Source organism: Corythoichthys intestinalis, chromosome 1 (genome assembly GCF_030265065.1).
Source record: "Corythoichthys intestinalis isolate RoL2023-P3 chromosome 1, ASM3026506v1, whole genome shotgun sequence".
NCBI lineage: Eukaryota > Metazoa > Chordata > Actinopteri > Syngnathiformes > Syngnathidae > Corythoichthys > Corythoichthys intestinalis.
The window spans coordinates 26,791,412-26,802,349 of record NC_080395.1 but is presented as its reverse complement, the minus strand read 5'-3'; positions in this window follow the sequence as shown (position 1 = coordinate 26,802,349).

The following is a 10,938-nucleotide window of genomic DNA, read 5'->3' as shown; positions in this document are numbered from 1 at the left end:
TTCCAATGAAATTTACTTTGCAAAGACGTCCAAGTACACAGACGGTATTGAAGGCCATGTATGTCAATTCTATCGATGCCAATTTACTTGGACTCCATTGACGCATATGTAAGTCGATGCCATTGACGGATATGGACGTCCAAATTTCCCATTCATTTCCAACGGCATTTACTTTGGTTAATGCAATTGACTGCCATTCATGTCGATTCTATTGATGCCAATGTACTTGGACTCCACTGACGCATATGTAAGTCGAGGCCATTGACGGTCATGGGCGTCCAAATTTCTCATTCATTTTCAATGGCATTTACATTGCATTGATTCCCATGTACACAGATGCTATTGACGGCCATGAATGTCAATTCTATCGATGCCTATTTACTAGGACTCCATTGATGCATATAAGTCGATGCCATTGACGGATATGGATGTCCAAATTTTCCATTCATTTTCAATGGCATTTACTTTGGTTAATACCATTAACGGCCATGTATGTCGATTCTATTGATGCCAATGTACTCGGATTCCATTGACGTATATGGAAGTCAATGCGATTGATGGTCATGGACGTCTAAATTTCCCATCTATTTGCAATGGTATTTACTTTGGTAATGCCATTGTATGTCGATTCTATTGATTCCAAAGTACTTGGATTCCATTGACACATATGTAAGTTCATGCCATTGACAGCCATGGACGTCCAAATTTCCCATTCGTTTTCAGTGGCAAAAAAAACAATGTTCCCAAATCCCATAAACAGGAAGTGACCTGTAATGACCAGGACATGTCCCTGAAAAGTCCCCAAATCAACAGGAAGTGACTTGATATCAACAGGACGTGTCCCCAAATGTCCCAAAATCAACAGGAAGTGGCCAGATATTGTTTCCAAATCAACCTGGGTGGGGCTAATATCTGTATCTCCCCACAGCAAATCCCCATAGTAATTTTTCCAGAAACTGCAGTTTCAAGTTAATGTTAGTATTTTGCATACTAATATTTTAAATATTACATTTTTTTATTTTAGCATGAATGACTCAAATGAAGATAAAATATATAATCAACAAACATTAAAAACCATTAAATTCTAATTGATAAGAATAATGATTTTCATTTGGGTTGCCTCTACCCCCATAGGGTCAACACAGTAGGAGTAGCTCATAGTTGGACACCGCAAGACTAAGCATTGAAAGAATACCTCGCTTAGAGTGTCAATCAAAGCGGTAAAGGACAAATTAGTGTTGCTCATATGTTGAATCTGGTGTATAAATAATAATAAGTAGCTTATCTATTTTAACGTATTTTCTTCTAGCAGGAAAAACACTGGTGAGTGACTCTAAACAAGTTGGCGATAAGAGGAGGGAGAGTTAATGAATGTGCTTTTATCTTAATGAGGAGACTTTTAATCCACACGTTTCTCTAATAGGATTATTGATAGGAGCATCTTTCCTCGTTCTTCTTTTTATATCTATTAGCATATTGGCCATTGCTATCTACCAAGAGGATTGGAAACATTACATTTCATAACTATGTATGCCATAGCTCATGTTTGTTTCCGCTCGAGTGGTTGCTAACAGTTTATTCCAGAAGCTCAACCTCACTTTAGCATTAACCCAGCAGGGCCAACAAAACGGCGCTCGCTCGATGGCGGATCAATGCAGCCGGCGAATCAATCACGTTGTGTTTTCTTTTTCCAAATATTTAATTAAACACGGTGGCAAATAACTGTAGGATTTATTGTTTGATGCTAAGAGCATTAGTGATTTTTTTTCCTCTTCCGCCTTCCCCGAATGCTTTGGTGCTCCGGAGAGTCTTAAAGGGACCTAGGGAATAGCAGGCAGACACTTTTCCAATACATAATCATGTGTGTATATATATACATGAATATATACTCCCCTGCCTGGTGTTCCTAATCCACTGCTACTCTGGGGGCGCTCATTTCATTAGGCGAAGGCCGGCATGGCTGACAGGCTATGAGGCCTTTTTAATATATGCTCTAATGGCTATTCAATACCAGGAAAACGCTGTTGATGAGCTATGTGCTCAAACTATAAGTCAGCTAATGCTCAGCAAAGAGAGGCACTACTCAACCATTGGGTGTATATCGTTAATATGCAATGCACTGCCAAGCGTTTGTACTGTTTTTTTTTTGTTTTTTTTTTACCATTTCGATTGATGTGATACTAAATAAGTATTGTCATTTATCACGAAAACACAATATCATATATATATAAATAATATATATTATTTTAGAGAACAACTCCTCCATTCACCTTGTTTTCAGATGAGTGAGGTGCATGATTTGGAAAAGTCAGTCCATTTGAAATCATGTTTTAATATAATATTTTTTAAATAAAAACCGTAATTAATGTAAGATGGCAACCACTGAATACATCTTTTTCAGTGCCATGACCTTAAGGAGGAACTTCATTGGCAACGAAAAGATGTTCAGGCCACATTTCCTCCATTCGTGTTTCTTTGAAAACAAGCTGTTTAAGATGGAGGACTCCACTTTAAATGACTTTTACTGTTTTGCACAAAGTTACACCATCGACATACTTATTCATTATGCGGAGATTAAGGGGGCCCGGGGTGCTTAGCCACCCCCCCCCCGGTGGCCGAAAATGTCATTGCATTGAATTGACTTTGCTATGTATGAATTTAAAATTAAGACTTTGCAGGTAAAATGTTGTCTATAAAAGTTGCAAAGCAATAAAACAAACAACATAAATGGATGAAATGAAATGAACAACAAATATTTTTATAACCCGGTCAAAATTATCTTTCAAACAGATCATGTGACTCCCACCTTAGAGATGGTCACTTGTTTGCTTAGCCCCCCCACCACAAAAAAAAAAAAAAAAACACCTGAGAACAGAAGAGGGTACGCTTATGCTACATTACGTGAAGCTGCTGTGACGCTCCATGCTCCCTCCCAGGAGGGACATATTAAATATGTTCAATCAATCAGTACGCCTTTCGTCCACGTGATGCTACTCGAAAAAAAGTGCGAATACTGAACCTTTTCAACAAGTCATTTGCAGTTGTTGTTGCGAGGTAGCGCTCCAATCGGACCCTGGTCCTCTTGGTCTGATGTAAAGTGCCCTAAGAGTCTCCTGAGCTTTGAGATGCTCAAAAGGGTTTTTGAACTTCTCCCTTCTCAGCCTATATGATATCCCGAAGTGGGTTGGATGGAACTTTAGCTCAGGAAAGGCAAACTCTCCATATTCCCACCAAAACTAGTTGAGCCCTTATTACGGCTACTATAATCTCCCCTTCCTTTATAAAATGAGGAATAATATTGAGGATGATAAAATGGCTTTCTTGCGCCGCAATGAAAGAACATGCCTTCATGGTGGTTTAAAGGCTGATTTATGCTTCTGCGTTCCAGTGATGGTGGAGTACACCGTCATTTGGCTTTCGAAGTTCTGCGTCAAGGGAACGTGTTGCTCTGTAATTCGCCGCCATGCCACTAGAGGGGTGTGGCTTTGTCTTTGTACGATTTGGGGGGACTCATGTTGAATTCCTTTAGTTTTCCTCCGGTCATTGACAGCAAAGGTAATGAAGATGGAACGTGTGTATTAGCAGCTGCAACTAATCAATATTGAACAGCAAATGTCGTTAATACAAATGTTGAAGCGTAAGCGACACTGAAGACGTTTGCAAATGTTTGAAAATGGCGGTGTTGTTGTGCTAATTCGAGCAACGTTTAGGGCAGACCCATCACTGTCCTTCGACGTTTACGTCACGCGCATTGATGTGCAGTGTTGTTAATAACAGCGTTAGAATATAACGGCGTTACTAACAGCGTTATTTTCTTCAGTAGTGAGTAATCTAATTAATTACTTTTTTCATCTTGGAAACGGCGTTACCGTTACTGAGGCGGGAAAGGCGCGCGTTACGATGTTGGTTGACTGCCGCAAGAAAATTCTGGAAAAAATCTGACTCACGGAGACGAGAGAGCAGAGCAGGGGTGGGAAGGAGGCAAGGGAGTGTGACGCCATTGCAAACGCAATGCTACTATGCTAGGTGGCTCCAATGATACCTGGCTGTAGCCGATAGCCTACAAACTACGCCCACATGATGTTTCAGTAGCTATCACATATACACAGAACCAGGGGCGGACTGGGACTAAAAAGCAGCCCTGGACTTTGACTCAGCCCAGCCCACAAGAATCGCTATACGAAGGGAAACAGACCCCCTAGGGGTGTCCGGGGGCATACCGCCCAACCCCCAAGGAGATTTTTTTTTTTTTTTTTTACATTTTATTGTAAAATGCATCAATTTCTTGCACTTTAAGAGAAAATGAAGAAAATATGTCTAGACTGTCACTGTCTGACTTGCGGCGCTCAAAGTACTGCAAGGCTGAACTGGAGTTGGGTTCATTTTCTGTACTAGCTCTATGATAGACCTGAATAAACAAATGAAAGAATGTATTTTTCAAAGCAAGTTTTATGTATTCGGGCAAATTCCACATTCTGAAACTGTCAATGATTATGATGATGATGACAATGACAATAAATTCATTCATTCATTCATTCATTCATGTATCCAATTGATTATAATATATCTCTATATATCTCTGTCTATAAAACGATTTCATTGTTTATGCTATAATTCAGTGGTCTCCAAACTATTCCACATAGGGCCGCAGCGGGCGCAGGATTTCATTCCAACAAAACAAGACAACACCTATGTACCAATCTGGTGTCTTACAAGTGTAATCAGTTGATTGCAGTCAGGTGCTGCTTGTTTTAGCAGAAACTTCATTGGTTAAACTGTCGGTAATCGATCGGTTGAAAGAAAAACCAGGCCCCACAGTGGCCCTTGAGGACCGGTTTGGAGACCAATGATTAAAAATATATATCAATTTAACTACCTAAACTTTGAAGTAAAACCATTCATTTTATTCATATTTTGTTATATTTCTTCTGAATTAATATTGCTGCTGCGTGTGCATACGTTGTTTTACAGCTAAATGTTTTACAGCTAAAATATTTTTTCTTAGGAGAGTGATAGTAGGACTAGCATATTGTAACTTGACACGATTGCAAACGGGTACATCGACTAGCTGGCACTAACCCTTTAATTGTCATTTATTTCATTTAAAATGTACCTACCTGGTGGATAACAATTGCCAGTAAACCGAGCAAGTGACCCTCTTCATCCCTTTTTACTTGCTCTGCGCTTGTCTGGGGAACTTCCCTCTCGAACTTCCACCAGCTTATCATTACCCCCTCCCTCTTTTTTTCTCTCTCCCTGCACCGGCTGCACGTCAGAGCGGCTGCCGCTACCCCTCTCACCATCGCCGGGGCTGGGCTGCTGTTACCCGACGTGGCCGTTGCAGCCAGACTGCTGCTTGCGAAAATATTTGTCAACTTATGACATTTTAATGCTTCGCTCTCCAGTTTCTTTAATTTTTTTCTTCCTAACCTTCTCCGCGCCACCCTTCTCTTTTCTTTTTTTGCCATCACCATCCATATTGTGCATTAACGCTCGTCGCCATTTTGCTTCCACAAGGAACCAATGAAGGCAACTTTGTGCTTCTTTCGTTCTTCTATCAGACTGGCGATGAACAGCCAGGCGCATTGCTGCCACCTGTCGGATTGGATGCGAACTGTAGATAATCAGAGGCTAGGGGGGACAAAAACAGTGATGTATAATGATTGGCGGCCGCCGGCCGTCCAGGGCACCGGCCATTCTGTGATCCTCCAGAACCCACAGATTACCAGTCCACCCCTGCACAGAACTAGATGCAAATGACAGACACGGCAGCATTAGCAACATATATGATAAAGAACTAGATGTGTTAGTAAACAGCCTCCATCCTAAGGCAGTAGACTTTTCATGAAGGCTTTGTTGGAGAGAACCTTCTTAGCGAACTAAGTCACTTTTTATCTAAAATGCTCCTAAATCGGCAAAATTTAACTTTTGATGAAACAGTTTTAAAACATACACATGTCGAAAATAGACGGAAGGAAACTAATGCAATAACGGGAGCAATTTTAACAACTTTAACGATTGATTCACAACATTAAATGACTTCCACACATAGCAAAGGTTATTATCTTGTAATGGCAATACCCGCAATACCCTTGTGCCTAGTTAAGTTTAGTGTAAAGAATTGGGCTAGGGCCAATTGTCCCAAAAACCCTTTAAACTTCAGATTGTGTGACCAGTTTTTTTTTTTTTTTTTTTTTAAAACATGAAAATTATCACCAGTTACTTTGTCAAGTAACTAATTACTTTTACATTCAGGTAACTGAAGTTACTAACGCAATTACTTTTTGGGAGAAGTAATTTGTAACTGGAATAAATTACTTTAAAACTAAAATTAACAACACTGTTGACGTGACGTGTAGTCAAGATTTTTTGGAGGCGCACATCAGGTTAAGGCGTAGTGTCGTAAATCGGGTGTGTGTTAACGGCGTAGGTCTGCCGTCACCGCTATGCAGAAACATAAATCAGCCTCAAGAAAAGCCTGACTGTTTGCTTCACAATTTGCAGTTAAGTCAGCACTTCCAAATTTGCTCATGCTAGCAAGAGCGGTGCCACCTTCGTTGTGCATAGACCCTGGACCATTTGATAACCAGGCTAGCGCTAGTCTGAAACGGCGTTTAACAGTTCATCATGGTTACATGTTATTAAAATGTTATTTTCCCAATATGGGCCTACTTGAATTTATTTTCATTTTGTAAGATTTACTTTTTTCCCTGGGTGCTTAAACATTTAATATGACATACATAGTTGTCGTCTGTCATTGGATAACAGCGATACGTATTGATTTGCGTATAATCTAGCATCGCCAGAAGGGCCCTGGAACCATCGCAGGGCTTGCAGAGAAAATGTCAGATGAGTGGTTCTCAACGGTTAAAAAAATGAAACACAGACAGACAGATACCGAAAGATGAGCAGATATCCACACAGCGAAATGAGTTCTGGCTGGGCCCCTCTGAGGGTTGATAAGCGTGGGCGTGTGGTGATCATGAGGCCCACTCATGGATGCATTGTTCTCCTAAAGGAGGCGGATCTCCAGTGCGTTTGGCGGTAATGAAGCAGGGATTGAGGAGTAGGGAGAGGGTAATCATTATTGGCTGTGACAGCAGTGACCTGACAGCTGGGTCCAGTCGTGCTCCAGTGCTTGTTGTACAACATACACACATACACGCACTTTTGTAAGCACATGTGTTTGTGCAAGTGTGAGCGCTTGCGCTTATATAAACCCCAAACGAGACAAAAAGGCTTGTTTGTTGTGGATTGTTCACCTACATTGGAAGATCTTGTGACCACTGCAGCCTAAAATTGGAAAATATTTGACAGATTGAACAACAAAGTGACAACATAGCTTCTCTACCAGACTTCTCAGACAGTAGGCAGTAAAACCTCAATGTTAGAATGATGTTTTTTGTCTCTATTAAAGAGATGTCAGCACAGGAAGACGACGTAAAGATTGGGTCTCAAAGGATATATTTAAAATTTGTGTTTAATCATGTGCTTCGGTGATTTCTGTAGGGTTTGTTAAGGTATTTGGGATTTGATTTTGGGACTAGAGGCATAAAATATGTTGGAGTCTTTGAAAAAATGTGCATGATTTCAGGGAAAGTTGGTAGAGAATCGACAGACAAATTACAAAATTTGAAGTTCCAGAAAAGGTCGGCAGTGTATTTGTTGCACCCTCTAGTGTTGGGTAGATTTTGTTGTTGTTGTTAAAAATAAATCAATAAAGAAAACATTGAAACAATAGCATATTTAATTTTGAGGATTAAATATATATGTTGAAAAAGTGTTGTTTTTTTGGGTTTTTTTTTTTGACACCTTACTTGCTACCAGGTCACTTTAGATAAGGCTCATTTGGAACAGAAACTTTTGATAGGAGGCGTTAACATGGCGCAAAAATGAATTATCGATTTTTTTCTTTACAAGAACAGTGAAATTTTCTAAAATTCAATTTGAGGTTATAAAAATGAAAATCATGATGATAGTTTAATAGTGCCCAGCTAGGAAAGGCTAGCTGCAGATTTAGACTGTGGAGAACTTCAAATTGTTTGCATTGTAGCTGTATTATTGTTTGTTGTAGCTGTCGCTGTGCAGAGCGCTGTCAGAGGCTAATTGGACATTTTAATTTTCAAATGTGTTTGTGTGTCATTGCGCCGTCTAGCTGCGGGAGTTTATTTATAATACACGGCCACTTTTATTTCCAATACCAAAACTTTAATACACACAGCAGATGAAATAGAATTCTGTCTTTGTAGTAGCCTAGTAGTAGTATGTAAACTATCTAGCATGCGTGTGTAGCGCCATTGTGCACGCCTTATATGGAGAAAAAGCACGAGCATGACAAATTTGGACCAAAACTGTTTTTTTTTTGATTGGAAAAACAAAATCCTCAGCACCCCCTGCTGCGAGTGACTTTCAGCGACCCTGATACAAAGTAATCGTTGTTGTAACTATTCAATGAAAGATGGCCTTTTGTGTTTGGATGTCCTTTAGCAAGAAGTAGGAGGAATAATCACCCAATGAATGAAAACGGTTGCTTTATTTAATACTTGTCATCAAAATGTCTATCCTTAGGTTTTAGAGCTTGCCACTGCCATCATAATGCTTGTGCTAGTGTCGGGACAGTCTTTATCAAAGCTCCCCTGCTTGACTACAAGTGTTAATAAAAGTCGCCTCTGACCTCAGCCTCGTGGCATGCTGGGCCACTCAACGGAGCTGATTAGAAAACTCCAGTGAGTCCGACAACATGAAAACGGGATCAGGAAACTTTCACAGCCAGGTCCTTTACTTTCAAATAGCTCCAGAAATGATGTCATCATTAAGGATGAAGCACAACTAAATGATTCATATGTAATTCATTGGCCAAGGACCTTGAGATAATGCTTACACATGTAATATATGACAGTTTTCCACAAACTTACTAAGCCACGCTCCCCTTTTTAGATCATGACTGTTGGAAGACCCCACTCATCTGCACACTGTCGAAAAAGTCAAATAGATTATTATTGCAGCCTTTTCACTCCAAGCTTTCTAACCATGTATACCTTCCCAACCAACACAATTTGTGGCTCCCTGCAATACATAAAATCCACTAATCCATCCAGATAGCATTAGTCCTAAAATCTACGGTCATCAAGTTTCTTTTTCCAGATGTCTTTATGTCCCCTATATCATTTAATGTTTGACTCTCATCACTGACTACGGTAATACAGGACTTCAATGGCTATTTTCCTTTGTGACTCCATCTCGTACCCCCTGCAAGGTCTATGGCAGAAGATAAGGAGGCTGTGCTTCATCGTGTTGGTACAGCTGCCTCCTCCTAACTGGACTCCAACCAGCAGCATAGACAGCTGGAAAGACAGATTGTCTGATGGCTTGTTAGGCCAACATAGCTGGGAAAGTAACAATTGACTTGACACTGGGACAACCGTTGGGTTATCATTTAATTTTGACAGAACGAACAAACCATAATAGACAATCGGGCTCCATGAAAGAATGAAATCAGTTGTTGTAGTTGTACTTTTCATGGATGATCACCTAATCTAATCTTGCCTAAATCTTGTTGACTTCCTTCTTCTAGCTTGGTTCCCGTAGTACTGTACAATGGCTTTGAATGACTCATAGAAAAACATGCTAATCAAAAAACTGATCTAGAGCATCGTAATAAGATCCGAAAAGGTTTTGTTAAACAACATACCAGAGAGCTTCTTTTTTGAGGGCCCAGAATGAAATAGAATTTCAGACAAAAGAAACACGTGCAGCATTTAGTCCACAATTAACATGTTTTGGGTTACTTGAAAGAGGAAAAAAACTTTTTTTTTTTTTTGTTTTGTTTTGTTTTGTTTGTTTTTTTGTTTTCGTTCTTACAAAACATTGGCTTTGCAAAACAACATGAAGGAATATTTCAGGAAAATAATCAAAAACAGTTAACAGTAATCCACATCACAGAATTTAGAAAACGTTACAATCCCAGGATACCATGCAAACGGGCCGCACAAATGCTGTTTCGTATATATGTGAACAGCCTGCGTGAAATCTTTGAATCATTGTATAAATCACATAGTATAAACAAAGTATAAAATGTGTGCTTCAACCTCATGGACAAATTATGTTCTTCGTAATTATGTCTTAAACTGTGTTCAGACTGGCCGTGTTTTTTTCTTGTCGTGTGATGGGTTCCCATGCAAAGTCAGCGTTATCGCGCATGGAAGTACGTCAGCCAGCCTTGCAACCATTGACACGCCAGAGCAGTGTTGTTTTCGTCAACAATGATGAAAACGAAAATGTTCTGTCAACCAACAATTTTTTCATGAAGATGGGGTGACGACGATCGAAAAACGTGGCTTGGGAGACTAAAACATAACGAGACAAATGCCAGTTTTCGTTTCATGAGACAACTTCGAGACGAAAATGCGACATCGTTTCTGTCATATGTTCACAATCCATGACATTTTCATTGAACTAGGAGTATGTCAGCTTGCATTGTGGCCTCACTGGAGTTTAGGATGTGTCTCAAGCTAGGCTGTACTCTATCTTGCTTGTCTGGAAACACGGTAAGATTCTTTTTTTTTTTTTTTTTTTTAATCTTCGTAAGAGAGAATATGCAATGTTTTTTTAGCCTTTTAATATCTGTGCTGAGTGATCATCAGATGCTAAAGGTAATCCGAGAGTTACTGTAGTTTTCGCGTTAGCATTAACTTTAGAATGGCATGCGTCCTCTTAAAACACTGGCCAGTCTAAAGCAGAGCCACTTGGCTTTTCTGGTCAGTAAGTCTAACAGTTCGTAGTTTCTAGGTAGGTTTATTTGAAAATAATGAACTGCTTTTTCTGCTTCGTGTGTATTATAATCACAAAGTAGACGTTGACCTAGTAGACGCTACAATATTCAATTCAATTCAATTTGTATAGCCCTCAATCACAACAGAGGTCTCAAAGGGCTTTACA